At 41.7% G+C, this 19,429-nt stretch overlaps 1 protein-coding gene across 2 annotated transcripts in view; it reads left to right on the top strand.

Annotated features, from left to right (window-relative positions):
- Nucleotides 1–8,734: 8,734 nt before the first annotated feature.
- sulf1 (sulfatase 1) overlaps nucleotides 8,735–19,429 on the top strand; it is a 34,501-nt gene continuing 23,806 nt past the window's right edge. For both annotated transcript variants that reach the window (XM_085418648.1, XM_085418646.1), the window contains exon 1: nucleotides 8,735–9,127. The gene's annotated coding sequence lies outside the window, so the exon portion shown is untranslated. The remainder of the gene's footprint in view (nucleotides 9,128–19,429) is intronic.

Here is a 19,429-nt window from a genome sequence, read left to right as displayed (position 1 = left end):
CACTGGAATTTGCACCTGTTTGAGACCTAGCTTCTTTGGGGCTTCTTTTCTGAAAGCTGGCTCTTGTTGTGAAGTATACATTCTTTATAAACCAAGGATGGAGCTCTGAACTGATATATAAAAATGTTTAAGTTAATCTTAAAAGGAGAAAGGTGGTGTAGAACAATAAATGGGTACAGGGTATATGAGGAGAGGACCAGGGAGTATAAAAGAAAGGGCAGCTTAGTAAAGGGGAGGGCACCCGCTGTTGTACCTATTCTCTTACAAATGATCTCTTACGCTGTGTGGCCCTGCAGCGGGTCATAAACATCCCAGTGGTTGAGCCGTTCATCTTACTGATTTTCCCCTAGTGAGGGGAAGCGGAGTCCAGGGGCACAGATTAAAAGGCTTCTCTTCCCACCCGCGTGCGAATCACAAATCACACAGAGCCTTCCCCTTTCTCAGGAACCCAACAAACACCCTGTTAAAAGCCACAGCCACAACCCTGTGTTGTTTTTTTTTTTGTTTTTTTCGTTTTTGTTTTAAATCTTAGTGGCCCCCAGAAAACATAGTTTGTATTCTGATTCAGATAGCATGTTTACCAAGTTTGCCATGTGGACAGCAGTGCTGCAGTGGATGTTTCCTGGCTTGTCAGTTTGCTTCTTCATCAGGCATTTTTTCTTGCTCATTGCAGTTAGTTTGATGGTTTCAGCGTATCATATCATTCGCAGTGCTGTTGTGTTGCACTACAGTATGCTCTAACCCGATCTGCCTCGTTCTTGCCCCGTTCTGCTGACAAATGAAAATTCTGTCCTTATTGTGGCCTGGGGCCAGTTAAGGCCTCTGAGGGGATAATTGAACAGCCTATCTGGCTAACGCAAATCCTAATTCTTCCTCTCAACAGGCCGCTGGCGGCATGCTTTATGGGATTATTTTCAACCAGGCATTTTGAATGTTGTAGCATACATGGCCCTTCCTTCCCACGTACCGCTTTCTCCCTTTCTCCTTGGTCTTTCCTTTCACCTTTTCGCCTGAGAGGATTAGTAAGTCAGGCTTCCGGAAATGGAGCACCACTCTGTGAGGATGAGACTTCCAAAAGCGCCTCAATGACACGAAGAAGCTGAGCATTATAACAACGGTTACTCCTTTCTCTGGGTCTTTCATGAGTCCCGGTTTTTAGAAGTTAACACAGAGGGAATATCAGTGTAAACAAACAAATTTTTTTCTGACCCAAGAGACTGTTTGGAGTCTGCGGAGCACAGGGGTATGAGGGGAAATGATTATTTGTTGAATGCATTATTGTTTAGTGGTGTGGAAACTGTTTATTTGTGGCTACAGAGGAACTCTCTCTAGAGGTCAACAATATGCTTTACCAATACATTTTTTCCTTTATCGCTGATTAATCTCTTTATGGTCAAAAGCATTCTTTGCTGAGAGTCAAAAATATCCATGTCCCATTGACAGTTCCAGCAAAAGGGTTCAAATTCAGGTTGGGCTCAGTGAGCAGAAATACTCTTTGAACAGACATCTAGTTCTTGTGCAAAACTGCAAGCCCTCTCTTCAGTGAACTGTGATCGTCTGGGTTACGTTCTGTTAATATCAGCAAATTAGATGAGCTTGTTTTAAAGTTTTGGACACTTACTAATAATTTGAATAGCCTAGTTATACAAGTTAGTGAAATAACTTACGTTTTAAAGCCAGCTTTGAATTAAGAGCCAAAGCCAAACTTATAACATGAACAAGAAGCGAGAGTTGGATGTTTTATTAGAGGGAAAAATCTGCATAGTTCCAAATCTACCTGGATGCCACCGTCTCATTGTGGAAAGTACCAAAACATGAAAATGCTGGTGTGTGAGTTTCAATGTCAGACTGATGCATGATCTACACCAGGATGATAAAAAGTTGCAAAGGTGAGCTTTGCAACAGCATGTTATGCTCTTGGATTATTTCATAATAAATGGCACTGTATGAAAGATGTATTATGTTAGATGGATTTCCAAGAGGACAGGACAAAATATGGGACTGAGAATGTGGCAAAAATGCAATAATTTCATTTTTGCATGAAGTTTTAAACTTGTGTAATTGAAATCATTATAATTCTATAAACTTTACATGCCTGAGCTACTTTTTTTCACTTGCTTAAAAACACAAAAGAAAAAAAAAGTTAATTAACTAGTTGACATTAATAGTTAGTTAACATTAATTCATTGTCAAAAGTCCCTTGGGCTTTGCCTGTGAAACCTGGTGAGTACATGATAACCATTGTCTTAGCTTTCATCTTACTTTGACCCAGGGAGATTGATCAGTATCTCTTCTCTGTATCTCATGGTTTACAGCACTGGTTCCCAGCCACTTACCGAACCTTAAGGCCATCCCAAATACATTTCCGTCATCCTGTGGTTTACCAGATCAGAACTGTGATAGTATTGATTTGTCTTGCTATCTGTTTTCTTGCTTTTCAGAAGCCCTTGAAAGGTCCTAATCCTACTTACAGAAAAAAAAAAAAGCTTTGTGGGTGGTCTGTGAAATTTCTGCTGTTCCCTCTGCACTGTCAGTGAATTTTATTGTTTTTCTTAACTCTGTACATAAAATACTTTACATACTAAATAGAAGAATAAGAATATGATTTAGGGATTAATTGAGGGTAGCTTGTAAGAGCCAAGTCATTTCCCTTATTACAAAGAAATACTTTGGGAGGTGTTAATTCAGAACTCGTATGCAGTAGTTAGTAGGTATTTTTTAAATTTTTATTAATACCAATACTAAGAAAATGGATGGAAATTTGTATGGAAATCTAATTGATCATTGCCTGACCGCACAGTATAAGAAGAGTTGTTTTTGGAAACGACTTGTCTCCGTGAATGAAAATGAATGAGCTACTCTGAACTAATCTGTCATGTTCTAACCTGAAGATTAGATTATCCAAACATAACAGTGTGTTTGATTGTGACCTATTACATGTTATGTCATGTAAACATCTGCCAGAGAGGAGATGGCATATGTGGCATTTGATTGAAACCTGTTAATGGGTGCTATTATGAAAAGACCTCTTAGTCCCATCACCATCACACTCAGTCAGGTTCCTGTAAATGAGTTCATAATGCGTCAGTGTGTGGATTCTTGTTGTCTGCAGCGCTGCTTGTTAGCTTAATTTACAATGGGTTTGGAAGAATAGGTGTCACCTTTGATGTTTGCAGGAACAGCCTTTTTTTTATCTGCTACATGCAGTGAAATAGAACGTTTGCATCCAAACAAATTTCTCTATACAGGGAGTGCAGAATTATTAGGCAAATGAGTATTTTGTCCACATCATCCTCTTCATGCATGTTGTCTTACTCCAAGCTGTATAGGCTCGAAAGCCTACTACCAATTAAGCATATTAGGTGATGTGCATCTCTGTAATGATAAGGGGTGTGGTCTAATGACATCAACACCCTATATCAGGTGTGCATAATTATTAGGCAACGTCCTTTCCTTTGGCAAAATGGGTCAAAAGAAGGACTTGACAGGCTCAGAAAAGTCAAAAATAGTGAGATATCATGCAGAGGGATGCAGCAGTCTCAAAATTGCAAAGCTTCTGAAGCGTGATCATCGAACAATCAAGCCTTTCATTCAAGACAGTCAACAGGGTCGCAAGAAGCGTGTGGAAAAACCAAGGCGCAAAATAACTGCCCATGAACTGAGAAAAGTCAAGCGTGCAGCTGCCAAGATGCCACTTGCCACCAGTTTGGCCATATTTCAGAGCTGCAACATCACTGGAGTGCCCAAAAGCACAAGGTGTGCAATATTCAGAGACATGGCCAAGGTAAGAAAGGCTGAAAGACGACCACCACTGAACAAGACACACAAGCTGAAACGTCAAGACTGGGCCAAGAAATATCTCAAGACTGGTTTTTCTAAGGTTTTATGGACTGATGAAATGAGAGTGAGTCTTGATGGGCCAGATGGATGGGCCCGTGGCTGGATTGGTAAAGGGCAGAGAGCTCCAGTCCGACTCAGACGCCAGCAAGGTGGAGGTGGAGTACTGGTTTGGGCTGGTATCATCAAAGATGAGCTTGTGGGGCCTTTTCGGGTTGAGGATGGAGTCAAGCTCAACTCCCAGTCCTACTGCCAGTTTCTGGAAGACACCTTCTTCAAGCAGTGGTACAGGAAGAAGTCTGCATCCTTCAAGAAAAACATGATTTTCATGCAGGACAATGCTCCATCACACGCGTCCAAGTACTCCACAGCGTGGCTGGCAAGAAAGGGTATAAAAGAAGAAAAACTAATGACATGGCTTCCTTGTTCACCTGATCTGAACCCCATTGAGAACCTGTGGTCCATCATCAAATGTGAGATTTACAAGGAGGGAAAACAGTACACCTCTCTGAACAGTGTCTGGGAGGCTGTGGTTGCTGCTGCACGCAATGTTGATGGTGAACAGATCAAAACACTGACAGAATCCATGGATGGTAGGCTTTTGAGTGTCCTTGCAAAGAAAGGTGGCTATATTGGTCGCTGATTTGTTTTTGTTTTGTTTTTGAATGTCAGAAATGTATATTTGTGAATGTGGAGATGTTATATTGGTTTCACTGGTAAAAATAAATAATTGAAATGGGTATATATTTGTTTTTTGTTAAGTTGCCTAATAATTATGCACAGTAATAGTCACCTGCACACACAGATATCCCCCTAAAATAGCTAAAACTAAAGACAAACTAAAAACTACTTCCAAAAACATTCAGCTTTGATATTAATGAGTTTTTTGGGTTCATTGAGAACATGGTTGTTGTTCAATAATAAAATTATTCCTCAAAAATACAACTTGCCTAATAATTCTGCACTCCCTGTACTGTATGACTGATGTTAAAAATTGACCTGTGCTAACTTCCATGGCTTTATAGCCAACAAGAATTATCAGAGCCTTTGTAGAATTTTTATTACATGTGACATCGAAACTCTTTTTTTTTTTTATAAGAAATTGTTAGGAAGCTGTAGAAAATCTAAACAAAAATAGTATTTACTGATTTTAAACTTTATGCATTAAGTGAGAACATCTCAGATGCTCTTTTTCAATCACTTTCTTTATTTGAGCAGAAGAAAAATGAGACAAATCGTTTTCGTTTTGAACAGGAGGTGTTGTCTTATTCTTGCAGGGTGTTGGAATTGTGCTGCTTAAAAAATCGTAACATTTATTTGACTCACAATGAAACAGAAAATACTGCAAATGTTGTTGTTGAGTGCAGCCACGTCAATTTAGCTTAATAATTAGCCATGCTGATTTATTTACGTGAATGATGTAGTTTGGTATTTTCTTGCTAAAATAAGCAAGTCCTTGTCTTTTTTCATTTTACACAGCATCCCATCTCCCAACAATATTGCACAAATGAACACTGGAGTACTGTTAGTTTATCTGCTCCTCTGACCAATTCAGTAGCAACAAATACTTTCAAATGCAAGCCTTGCCGCTCGGTAGCCTTCTTAATAAACCACGCTGGCCACTTACCTCTGGTATAGAATTCCCCGGGGAGTTTTGTGGAGACTAATGTAAGGGGCCGATGTCATTGCTTACATTTGTGCTTGTATGTGTTTACGTGTTAAATACTGTGTGGCCTTGTTCCGATGTTTCATGTTTGGGGGCTTTTTTGCCTCCTGGGTCCCGGCTCTTTTTTGTGGTCAGTTTTTTCCTTTCCAGAGGCAAACACATTTGTCCCTCAGGTTTTTTTACTTATTCGTACATTCCCTCACGACCATTTTGGTAGCTTCAGCAATCTCCCCCCAGGAATTTGCTGACATTTGTGAGTCCTTATATTTACACTATTATTATTCATCTTTATATTGAGACAGTAATTGTTATTCTCTAAGTGATAAATTCTAAACTGCAGAAGAAATAATATCACAATATTTGCGGGCTGTGTTGACATGTAGTTGCACTTTTCAGGAGGTGCACGTGACGCTACGTGGAAGCTTACCGCTTAGGGTAAAAGGGGTTTCCAGTTACCTCATAAGTTACTAAGTCGGTTTACAGCAAAGGTCTAAATCCAGCGTTGTGTGAGCAATCATGTTAAAGCATTATCTAAATTAACTTGAATTTTAATGGCCTCTGGAATTTAAAATTACCAGTCAAATCTGATAAAAACAATTTTTAAAGTTTGCCCCAAATGATGTATAAGAAGTTATTTCCCTTCTGACATCATCAGCTTTAGTTCAGATTGCTTTGCCATGTCTCTCTCATGTCTGGTACCGGTTCTTGACCTTTTCCATGGCACTGCTAGTGTGGGTATCAGGTGAGATTCTTCCATATGTGTGGGGTATGTATTTAACGTTCACTGCACAATGACTTTAACTTTCTATTTTTCCCTTAGACCTTCTTGCCTTTTGTCTATCACGTATTTATATCCCCTCTGCCCTCTTTAATTCTTCTGCACTTTATTGACCAGCTGTGCATGTCATCTTGCATGACACTACTGTAGTACAGTTGGAGGTTAGAATGGTTTGAAAATACTTTATAAAACAAGACAAAATGACCTCATGTCTGCCCAATCCCCCCCACCTCTCAGCTTGAGCGTAGCACTTTATACTGGCACAGAGGCAGAATCACAGCTATGACACCCCTATATATCTCATTCAACCATAGAAAATGGAGCTAGTGAACCGAGGAGCCCCCCCACACTGGGCTGTGCCTGCACCTGCAAACCCAACTGATGGCTGGAAAGCTCTGAGGAAAAGGGGGGAAGTGAGCCTGAGGTCAGAAGAGGCTTGGATTCAGTTTGAGAGCAAAGCTTGCACAAGAGACAAGAGGTACCTAATAAGATAAGTATAAAATAAGAGAAAACAACTCATCTTAAAGGTAATTTATGTGCCTGATGTCCCCGCTGATGTGCTTGGTGAATTATTTGTGCAGTCAGGATAGGGAGAAGGAGAGTGAATAGGGGTTACCAGAGGACCATGTTGCCCCCCTGCAGGTCATTCAGTCATTCATAAGATGAGGCCGTTTTATAGACCTCCCCCTGCCCTCGCTTTTGTTGCCCTTGTGTCCATCAGCGGAAGTGAAAATGGAAAATGGAGATTAATGGCGGTCATGCAAAATGGTTAGCTTGTTTGCATAAACCATTGACCATTTTCTACCTTTTTGAAAGTTTGAATAGCCGTGGATAAGACTCTGGATGTTTTCTTCACAGAAACACACCTTTTAAGATGTTTACAGATGTGCTCAGCTTGTATAAAAACAGCCCCTCTCCCCTAGTGGGGCAGCCATCTTTAATCCAGTAAAGAGCACAGGGATTTGGTCGCCCCTGTCCTGCCTGAAGGCCCTTTTGAAACCTCTCGGCCGTGAGAATGGGGGCTTGGGGTTGTAGGTGTGGGTTGGGATGTGTGTAACCGTGCAGCAGGGGCTGGGGACAGTCTTTGTAAATTTAGTTAATCTAATTTGAGCTCGTTCCCCCCTCAGGCTCTTGCTCTGTCTCACCACTGCCCGTGTTTCAAACATCAGTCGGTGCTGGGAAGAGCATTACATGTCTAGGGCTTGTTTAGCTTAATGCAAACCTGCAGGGGAGATAACTAGTAGCATCCACTGAAAAAAGTCACTCTGTCTGGGTTTGTGCAGTAAAATAACATTAAAATATAAAGCTGATACAGATTTGGGACTGTTACACAATAAGGTGAAACTTTCTTTTAGGTATTAACCCCCCCCCCCCCCCACACACACACACACACACACACACCCTCCCCCACCAAATGACTCATTATCAAGGGAAGTTGGAAAGTGGCACTCAAACTTTTGATTAATACCTGTCTGACAACTTCAAACAGAGGGCATTGTGTGTATGCTGCTCGTGCTTATGTAATGTAAATGAATCACTCACAAGCCTTTCTTTGCCGTTTCCCCACTCTGATTAACACATGATGATGCTGTTGCATATCAAACGGGCATCACCTCATTAGTGCTTGCCTTTGAATTTATCCCTGAATATCATTAGGGTCTCATAATCCCTTTTTAATGGATCAATGAGTAGGACAGTAGTTCAACCAACTGATGAACGTGACAACCTTTCTCACCTAACGCTCCTCGTGTTTTGAGTAAACTGAGAATTGGATTGATTTGTTTAGGAAACTGAGTAGTAATTGTGTTGCCATCGAAAGACTGATCGTCAAAGGTGTTTGCTTAAACAGCTGGCCATCATCTAGTCAAAAATATCTAGACGTCGCTTATCTCTTTTCTCCTTATCTTACTCTTTCCCTTAGCTTTGTCATTTTAGTGTATTCCCCTCTGCCCTCTTTCCTAACTTAAGGCAATAGGTGGTGAAGGGTTGGAATGTGGCCGGGGGACGTAAGGAGTTAACACACTAAGGTGTGAGGGCTGCTGCCTGCGCTTCTACGCTTGCAGATGTAACAGTTTAGTGCCAACAGCATTCCCACCTCGGAGCCAATATAGAATTTTATTGCATTTTTTGAAAAGTATTATTTCTTTAGACCACATGCGCTATAGATCCAGGGAGAGGAATTGGGCGGAGGGATTGTTATTTAAGCGACATTGCCAGCAACATAATGTGAAAGATACAAATTGTATCTCTCTATCTTCCCTACTTTAGCTCTTAAGCATGTGCCCCTCTCTCTCACCCTCTCTCCCCTCCCTTGCTCTCTCTTGCTTGCTCCCCTCCCCTTCCTCCTCCACTCACTCTCCCCGTCCTACTCTGCCTCTCAGGTTACGATGACTGGGGGGTTTTCTTGCTCTCATCTCGTAGAGTGTCTGTGTGAGTGTGGGGTGGAGGCAGTGGTGTGACCGACTGTGCGTGTGTGTGTGTCTCCCTCTGCGCTGTGCTGTGTCCTTGTCCCTGCCTCCTGGCAGCGAGGAGCCACCCAGCAGCCGGTCTGTGATTGGGCAGGGGAGTGGGGTTCTTGACACAGCGTGGTGCTGACTGCTTTGGGACGTGTTTCAACAGATGGTCGAGGTTAGAGAGTGTCATCACATTGGGGAGAGGATTAGAGGAGAGAGGTTGTCTTCCAGGAGCTGTGTGGTCCCCCCTACTCTTGAAACCAAGTCCCAGCACGAAGATACAAACCCCTCCATGAGCAAAGGCAGATCTGGTCAAGAAGCGTGGGGATAAAACTGAGAGGAATCGTATCCTTGCCTCTCAGTCAGCCAGCACTTTTCTCTCCTGCCTTCCAGGTACTGTACAACTTTTTTTACTCTTTCACTTCTTTTTTTGTCAGGTTTCCAGTTCTTTTGCAGAGCGTGCATGTTGTTGTTCATTTAGCAGTAAATTTCTGATTCACATTACAGTTCAGGAGTCAGGTATAACTCAGTAAGTCTGGACTTGTGAGCTGCGCTGTTCCTGCAGCCTGTCTGTGCTGCCCGTACAGCAGCTCAGTGTGTGCAGGATCTCATAGTTTTCCATGTGAATGACAGGAATTCCCTCGGTCGCAAATTCCTCCGTCTCAAGGGATTAGAAGGCAGCACATTCCATTAATGTCATTTTTTCCCCCAAAACATGAGCGTTCATCAGTTCATTTTTCATTTTCCGAAACCGATTATATGAGCGTGAAAGGTAGCTCCATTACATTTTAAACTGCTCTCTCACTTAAAAGTATGTAACTGTCAGTATGGTGCAATCTATAAAAGATTACAGGTTGTATTTTATCATGTTCTTATTTTAATGGTGTCTTTTTTTTTTTTATCATACAGAAATCCAGTACTGAGTTTAAATTGTTTTCCTTTTCTGTAATAGCAAATGAAGACACCTTTTTTTTTCGACATTTCCATAAATCAGCGTGGCATTTAATGTTCCTTCACTTCAGGCCAGATAAGTTTTTTTCATAAATCTCATTCAGAGTGCACCTCTGGCAGATCGTGTCAGTATGCGCTAAATGGATGAGCTGCTGAAGAGTTCTTTCCGGACAAACTGTCAAAGCTCAGCAGAGAGGGAGAGACGCTGGGAATGTGCACCTCACTTTAGCTATTTAGCTCAAGTCAAGTGAGAAGCGAAACTTGCCAATGAAGTGGGAATATGATGTATAGTATTTATGCCTTGCTGCAGGCATTATGTGTGTGTGTGTGTGTGTGTGTGTGTGTGTGTGTGTGTATGAGGCATTTGCAAATGGAGACTGTGCAGCTGTGAAAAGTTGTGTGAACAGCAGCTGGGCTGAGAGGAGAGAAGGTTGTATGGGTGAAAGCTGCTGCTGTGTGAATTTGTGTTTACCTTTGTAAACCAGCCGTAGCTACACTTCCTGCTTGTTACTCGAAGTATTTAACACAACCACCAACAGGTAGTGATTAGTACTGCTTTAAGACCTGTAGAGTTGTTTGTATGAGCTGATTGTTAGAATCAATCAGCTGGAGACATGACCGACTGTCGTTGCTTTTGCAGTCTTAAATTTTATTAGGGACACTGAGTGAAACTGAGTAAGCTTCTTAATAAAGAAAAAATCCAAATGTGGAGTACATTTTGCCCCTGTCTGCTGTGTGTGTGGTACATTGTTGAAGTCCATCCAAGTGAACGGTTTGACTTTAATGTGTACTGGATCACTGTGCTCACCTACAAGTCCGCAAAAACCAGGGAATTTATCCTTTTGACCTAGATGGCAAAATTTTACTGTGGTCCCATTCAAATCTAGTTCTTTGAGTAGACTGGCTGACTTACATTTCAACACTTTGGCAGTGTCCATGTGTATTACTGAATGCGAGGCTGGAGAATGATGGCGAACTTTAACTTGAAACTTTCGCTACTGACAAGACTGATCCGCAAGCAACGCTTAGACTCAATATTCTGATTAACTTACTCGGAACACAGCAAAGCAGCTTTGGACTGCTTTAAAACGCCGTGCCTTATTGCCAGCGCAGAAAAGAAGATAGATCCTTTAAACAGTTTCTAGCTTAACTGTGGTACAAACAAGCGCATGAGCAGCTGCTGCAAATAATTACATTCTGGGGGGTAGGCGCTTGCCAAGACAAACGTTGTTCCAGTAGTCGCTTTGCCATCATTCAGATCTGCTTGCGGATGTATGTGCGTGTGTCTCTCTATGTGTGTGAAAGTATTCAGTGAGCTAATTTGTTCTTCTGATAAGCATGCCGAGAGACTGGGTGTAAGCGAATGCTACCAAAAGTGCTGAATTTTTTTTTCTGTATGTGTATTTTTTTATATCTTTTTTTTCCAAAACCAGTGGATCAGAGATTTCCCAGACACGCATGCCATCTCATCATGAACAGGGCCAACACATTCATGGAAGAGTGATTACTGCAGGAAGTGGAAATGGCTCAAATATGCATATATGTGTGTTAGTCTAATAGACTGAACAAGATTCTGTTTAAACGGGATGCAAACACAGTTTTAAACTTTTAGGTAACGCTCCTGTGGGAAGCCACTTTGGAGAAAAGAGGCACATGTAATGTCATACTGATCCAAGTTTCTCCATTTGTGTGTGTGCGTGTGGGGAGATGCTTTCAGGTGAGTGCTCAGTATTTTTAGCTTTTCTATCCTTACTTCTTCCTCCAAATCAGAACCATGTTAGATGAGCTTTGACTTGCCTCTGCTTTTTGTTGTCGTCTCCGACTCATTCATCATGCTGCATTGCTTTGTGAACTTGATCCTATGTGACAGGAGTCAGATGTCTGAATTCTGTCATTTATTTTAAAAAAGAGTTTAGTTGGGATTGTGGTGACACAGGTTCTAGTATTGAATAATTATTTTGAATCAAGTAGCACTTAATCAGTTTAATTGGATTGAGACATCTTTGCTTTGAAGTCCAGTGGAATGACACTAGTTTAGTTTTTCCCCCTTTTCCCTCTCTGGAAAGTACAGAGAGCAGTGCTGTATAACTGTAGTTTGTGTGTGTTCTCTTGTGTGTGTGTGAGCATGTTAAGAAAAGATTTCCTAAACCACCCTCTCTCCTCCAGAACTTGTTTATCTCTTCAACTTAATGATAGTGTTCCTCATACTAGCCTGATTGCATAGTAGCGCTTGTGTAGATTGCACAGTCCTATCACTGCAAATGACCAGCATTTGAACAGTGAGCATTTGGCATGCTTTTATTTATGTGGGATCCAGAAAGGCTATCTTTAGATGAGTCAGCCACTTTCCCAGTTCCTTTGTTGACCTTACTGATCAAACATTGTTATGGAGTTTTGATCCATTTGCAAAGTGCACGTTAAATTAAGTCTTTTTTTTTATTTTTTTATTTTAGGCACCTATCTCAAAAGAAATCTTTTAGGCGGTATTTGGGAGCTCATGATAGCACCCCATATGTTTGTTCAGCTTGCTATTTGAATGAGAGAGGTCAGGGCATGCAAACATTACATCCATCTCATTATTGGAGGGAATTCCTTATCCCTCCAACCTTTGATGTGGTATTTAGGACACCGTAAAAGGAGCAGCAATCCAGACACACATTCAGTACTTTACTGTTTTCTATGGCTCTCATCCCCTTTGTCTCGAGCCTCTGCCTTGATGACTAGTCAAAAAGGAAAGATGTGTTTTATGAAGAAAATGTTCAGTAGGTGGTTCAGCGACACAAAAGCCAGGAATGACCCCAGACAGCCCGTGCAATTGTGGCCTGAGAATTTACACAACAGGGGTAAATGCGGGTTTGCTAATGGTGGCTAAAAGTGCACTTTAATGGGTAAATCCTTGGTGAGAGAGGGAGACTGAGAGAGAGAAGGTTTTAATGCTTTTTCTGTAATGTTCACAGCAGCGTTTGTTCAGATGTCACTGCACGTAGATGCAGCATGGACTTTAGAGTGAGAAAGAGAAAGCCAGGTCAAGAGAGCCACAGAGGGGGAAGTGGAAGCGGGATAAGATAAAGGAGAGGCCAAGATCAGAGAAAGGGAGGTGTGAATGTGTGATAAAGAGGGGATGAAAGAGAGAGTTTTAAAGTGGAAAAAGATGCAGGGAGGTTGGATAATGTGTGCACTTTTGAAACACATGGGTACAAACATAATCTTCTTGCAGGACAGGGTTGTACAAAAGACAAACACAGAAAAGCTATTTACACACATAAGCACACTATGCACGAGCTCACCCCCTCTGTCCTCCACCTCCCAGAGGGCTGGACAGTCCCTGCTTTGTCATTACTCTTGTCCAATAATCCTCCTCCCCAGGGAGAAGCAATCTGTTTTAGATTTGAAAGAGAAAGGATCCTGCCTGTATCACGTACAATTAAGCAGCCGTCAGAATGCGTCGGCGAAAGTTTGGAGGGAGAAGTGCTGCCACTGGGGGGTTGCCCCTTTCATCCGCCGCCTTTCCAGAATGGATATAATGGGGTGGGAGGGTTGGGGGGGATGTTGTTGGGTGGGGAGGAGGCAGAGGGAATGAATATGTTTCCTCACCCCTTCATTGCGCTCTACAGCTCGACTAATAGAAGCCAGCATGCGTTTGTTTCAGCTCTTCTGCTCCCTTTCTTTCCTTCTCCCCTGGAGCGAGCAAACACATTCAGCTTCTGCCAGCGCTCTCCCCTCCTCTGCCTCTGTGTACGTACACGCACAAGCGCTTATATGCGAGGACTTGGCCGTGTTCTGCTGGTCGCCTCCAGTCCTGTTTGACCTTATTTGATCAACACGACTCGGCCGTGTGGATGCAGAATGGCTGCATCTTTAAAGTGTTTGAACAGCAACTTGCTTTATAATGAAAAGCTCTATGATGGCATGACTCACATTATTGTCATCTTGGTTTTCTCGAGTTGCCCGTGGCAACTTCAGCTGATTCTGTCTGCTGTCTCTTGAACATGTTTGGATGATGTAGTGGCTGCATTCTTCTACTTTTGGCTCAAAAGTAAAAGGCCTGGAAGGATTCGGATGGGTAAGCTTCCTGTTCAACGCTGTGCGAGCTAATTTATCTTTTTATCGAAATCGTGTTTTATTATTTCTTTATTTACAATGGAATTAAATATGGAAATTTTGCCAGAGAGGATAAAGTTAATTCAATTACAAATGACGTTGCTGCGTGCTTTGGAAAGCCACACACTAAGCCTGAGGCAATGGAAAGGAGATCTCCCCTGCGTACAAATTACAGGTTACGTGTCTGTCTGCGTTCAAGTCTGAGTGATTCATTCTCTGTTTGAGTGAATGACACGCACTCACAGAGTACATGATATCCAAATACCCGGCGTTCACACACACACATATCCAAAGGCATGATTGGGTGAGAGGGGGGGAGTGCTGAACTGGCACAGGTGCAATGAGTCCAATACATTTTTATGAGTGGTATCATGTTGGTGTGTCTGAGTCATCGAGAAGTCTGTTTACGACATTCACGGTCACACAGGCTGGTTCCCATGATCTATGTTTGTCTATGATTCCCAAAAAATATGCCTCCACATGCTTCACATTTTGGGGGTGTTTAGTTTCATGTGCCAGGAGCCGCACTACATTTAATAGAAGTTTCCTTTCTCAACTGTTGCCACCTTTTTCACTCTTTCACAGAAGTAGGGGGGTTTATAATACAACAGTTTTTCTAAGATTAAACTCATTTACAGTCACCTGTCTAGAAGCTAGATGTAATAAACTCTGATGAATTAGCATATTCTAAACAAAGATTTCATTAAATTGTTTTTATTGTCAATTACTAACTAGTGGACATTGACAGAGTAGCTCATTTGTTCCTATTAAACAAATTCACCACCTTAGAAATCCTTTGCTTTTTCAGTATTCACAGAGTGCAAGAGAAAAAAATAAAGTCACACTTTTCACATAAGGGAACAAAAATCATCCATCAGGCTTGGTGCATTGGCTCTCTCTGTGTTTCTCTCTCTCTGCCATCATGTTGCTGATTTCATGGAAAAGAAGTCAGTCTCTTTATTCTTGACAATTACCTCAGTGGAAACCCATTGAAGCAATTTGCCATAGCTCTCTTTTGTGGTAAAAGAAATAATTTATCTGGGGTATATTTGACACGTCAAAGAGACAAGAAAGCCACCCGTGAGTGAGCAATTCATTCTGCTCCCTCTCACTCTCTGGAGCACTTGTACTCTGATAGAGTGTTTCTGATGGGAGTGTGGATTTTGACAAGAACGTGGCTGGAGGAATAAAAAATGCGTTTTTATTTCATTCAGCTGAGGTCGTCTGTTGCTAATGGTTTCCATTCATGGCTTAGAATAGTTTAAAAAAGAAAATGCTTGCTTTAGGCTCATATAACTGTGGTTGCTGATCCTCTGATTGTGATTCCATGTTTTCATATCACACTATAAATCAGTGGAGTGGTTTCCCTTCTGTTCACTTTCTTCTCTGCTTCCTACCCCCCTTACCTTTTTCCCTTACCCACGTGAACAGTAAATGAGCTTTTCCATTTGTATACTTGAACCTCGTATACAAAGCCAAGCTTCTGGCTCTCTGGATATTCTATCTTTTCATTTAATCACAAACTAACTCAATCATGCTGAGATTGGGGTTGTATAAGGGCCAGACCATCTGTGGCAGGACTACTTGTTGCTCTTGTCGCTGAAGATGCGTCTGAGTAGTATGCAATTTCAGTTTAGGTCGGTTTTATTTATATAGCACCAAATCACAACAACAGTCTCCTCGAGACACTATTGTAAGGTAAAGCCCAAGCAACAATACAGAGAAACCCTGCTGGAAGTTTCTTCCTGTTGAAAGGGAGTTTTTTCTTTCCACTGTCACCAAGTGCTCGCTCATAGGGTGTCGTCTGAATGTTCCTTGAGGTGACTATCAGTGTGATTATAAATATATAAATAAAATTGAACTGAATTGTTTTAAACCAGACAAAAACCAGTGAGACAAACAAACTAAAATAAGGACGTGATGAAGGACGCCCTTCAGGCCCTCGGGGAAGAAAGCCGAAGGCAATAACATGCTATTATATAACACCTGGCTAGCTTACTTGGTGTGGTCTCTGGTTTAACTTGCTAACCTAAATTTGTCAGATACAATAATAGGACTTTCCACACGAACATTAACAAAAGTCTTAATGAGACTCTTTCGACAGAGCAATGTGCCATGTGTGGAACTCTTTAAGCTTAGCTCAACACAGTAGAGAAAGGAGGCGCTAACTTGTGGCACTACTTTGTTTTAATTACTGTGTTAAACTGACATGGAGGAAAACACCAGATTAGAAAGAAAAAAACTGCCCAGCCGTCCTCCACCTACAGTTGTTTTATATACTTTGACAATGGTACAGCAGAGGTTACCAATAGGTGTAGCACCAGCACATCATAACGTTATATATAAAATATATTGATTTTAAATATTACCACTAATTTTAAATCATGGAGGCAGAAACGGGCCTCTTGAACTTTCTAAATTCCAGTCCGGTTACTGAAAGTATGATAGCCGTGTGTGAGTGATTGCCATGGATGCCTACATAAAGTTCTTGGTTTAGACTCAAAGAACTAAATAGCCGAGGATATGAATGTTTAAATACAGACCACCGTCAGACTGGGAACACACCCATACATAAATAAAATGTGACCTTTTGTGTTTTTTAATCATTTACCTCCTAATGTACTCAAAACCCACTCATGTTTCCAATAGGCTGCTTGTGGGCCCACAAGTCATTCCCACTTTGAAGTATTTTGGACCCGGATTCATTTAATTATACATTAAGATGCATCCATAATATTGATGGAGTGGATTGACAGCCATGGCACTACAAAGGGTCTCTCCCCAGGTCCGAGAGAAACATGTGGGGTTTAACTAATAGCTGTGAATGCACTAACTCCAGGTTCATGTTTCACTGAATTGAGGCCATTCTTCTTCATTAAAGTGGCCTGCATTGTACCCCAAACAAACCACATTCCAGTGAACGGGAAGCTTAAACATCTGAAGTTTTATCGTTTTTAATATTGAACAAAACAAAGATTCTGATTGTGCCTGTCACAGTAAAGGGTTTTGTAGCCATAAACGTGCTGGAACAGTGATCTCTCTTCACTACTTTGCACTTGGGTTTTCTCATTGGAATTTTTGCATAAATCTTACACCAACTTGGGCATTTTGGTCAAACAAATCAATGGAGTTAAGAGTCTGAAAACACCAAGGTTTGAGTCTTTTCCCAGTGCCTACCCACAGCCAAGTAAATGTACTGGGACAGAACTCCCCTTCAGTCGGCTCAGTGTGGCTGACGGGTGGGCCTTGATGGGTACAAGCGCTGCCCTTGGCCTGCCGGGCACAGCAGGCCCTGACACAGGCTCTCCTCAGTATAAAAGTCCCTCGTCAGCCCTCATGGCAGCAGACCAGCTGAATTCCCTCAGATTACAGAAATATTTGGACAAACCTCCATATTAATCTAAGTCCTCGTCTTATTCATTTTTTCCTCTCTGAAAGAAGGAGTGCAAAACATTGTGTCTTTATCTGTTAATCAGACCAGCCTGTAGTTTAGCATGTTTTATATCCCGACTCTGCGATGTTTATTTCTTTCTTTCAGCAGTTCTCCTATGGTCGAGGAATGACTATGTATTAAATGATTTTTACTGTTATTGCAAGTCATGCAGCCTACAGTCGCAGAGCAGCCTACAGAATTCAAACTATGCTGTTGGACTATAATTCCCCTCCATTGTTCCTCTGTGACTTGGCTGCCATAGAGATGGACTAGGCAAATAGCGAGGGAGCAAGAGAGAGACTGAACAGGAATAAGGGGGGATTTGAGGTGCTTTGAAATGGCCATTGTCCTTAATAGCAAGGCCTTTTTATGAATGACTGATTTACTTTAGAGGAGCATGGCATCTGGTTTGTGTTTGACTTGCATCTTGTTTTGGGAATGTGAACCCCCTCACCTCCAAACTCTCTGTGTTAACTTGGGCAAGATCCTCCTCTGTGAGCATGCATGCGCTCGTGGACAAACATGTGGCTGTTAGAGATACGCGAACTCTCGGCTGTCATCCTGCCTTTTTACATAAGAAGTCTTTCATGTGCGCTCTTGGGTAATCTGCTACTTTTCAGTCACAGCTGATAAATGTATAGACTGCCGCTCCTGAACGAACACGACTTAAGCCAGATGCAGACCATTGATGAAATGAAAATGTGGGCCAATCACAACCAGACAAGACTTTTGTTGCCTTCATACCTCTGTTTTCTTTTTTTTTTCTCTCGCTCTCTCTTCAGACTTTCACCTCTTAACCCCTGTGTGTGGGTAGCCTCAGGTTGCTGAGGTTAGGTTAAACAAGCCACCATCAAAGCCATAACACCACTCAGGTCGGAGGAGGGTCAGGACGCAGCAGTGTGTGGTTTGAGGCCCTAACAAGAGGGCACAACTGCCAACCAGCCAAATACTGCTGCCCTGCATGGCTACACAAGCAGCAACTCTATTATGTTCAGCTTTACTCGATGCACAAAGCACAGCTGTCTGTATAGACATACCAAATTACCGAGCAATGCTGCATGTGTTGTAGGAAAGCAAGTAAAAGAGCTGTTTTTCTACAAGTAGGAGAAAAAAATACCCTCATGAAAGCAAAGATTAGTACGGTGTTGAGGTGTGCTAAAAGTGTTGATTGCCATTAATCTGAAAATTGCACATCTTTTATGTATCTGGCAGCTGTGCATCTGAAAACTCCATAGTGGCCTTTTTGTTTCAGTCCTTTTGAACTCCTAGGCATGCTGCGTTCCTCCCATCCATGCCCAATATTTCTCCCCCCAGCTTAACCATGATGAGTACAGTAAGGGCTCATTTAAAGGGTCATTAGAGCTAATCCTTCAAAACAATGAGGAAGGAGAAACAATGTGCTCCCTAGTCCTCTGACTCTGTCCAGTAATAAAGACCTCTTGTTCGCTCCACAGATGTATAGAAGTTGCCTGTTCTGCTGATATCACGCTACATGACATAAATAAATGAGTCATTCAAAATGAAAGGCTTGCGAAAATGACATGAAAATGATCTGCGAGGGATCGTGAAATTGGAAACATGAATTTGAACTCTGGAGGCAAAAAAGAATCAGTGATGATAACAGAAGATGGATTTGGAAGCCTAATAATAACTTTCACATATCAGAAGTCATTCATATTGTTTTGTGTATTTAAAGTGTACAAAGTGCCTAATTTATGCCGATCCCTGAATGTGCCTGAAGCCATTAACTCTGTGTAACACTTTGTAAAGCTTTTGTACAAAACAAAATACACACACACGTGTGTTTGTACACACACAACTAATGGAGTTCATTCTGACATCTAGCGGTAGTTAAATAGGTGTTTAAACTATCCTGTCTGTAAAGCTTAGACACACTTTCAAATCTGGAGCAGATGTTTTTATTATACATTTTAAATAGAGCATATTAAACTATAAAGCATACCGTGCTGCTCTAGAGTGCTCACAGGATGTATTCTATATTTAAAACAAGCCAAATTAAATCTTCATGTAGAGTGGACCTGTCTGAGGCAGAAATTGCTGCAGGGCTACTTGTTTTATTCTGATAAAAGCACCACGATGTGGTGCATGGAAGGAATATCTCCTAAGCATCCTTGGGCAAATTACATTTTTAATTCAAGTAAAATCACTTTTTTGCCTCTTTCTCACTCTTGCTCAGTGAATTGGAAACT

Source organism: Rhamphochromis longiceps, linkage group LG9 (assembly GCF_057381845.1).
Source record: "Rhamphochromis longiceps isolate RC_006_pf linkage group LG9, R_longiceps_female_GT1.1, whole genome shotgun sequence".
NCBI lineage: Eukaryota > Metazoa > Chordata > Actinopteri > Cichliformes > Cichlidae > Rhamphochromis > Rhamphochromis longiceps.
Note: the sequence above shows the minus strand (reverse complement) of the source record. Positions and strands in the feature narration are given on the sequence as shown.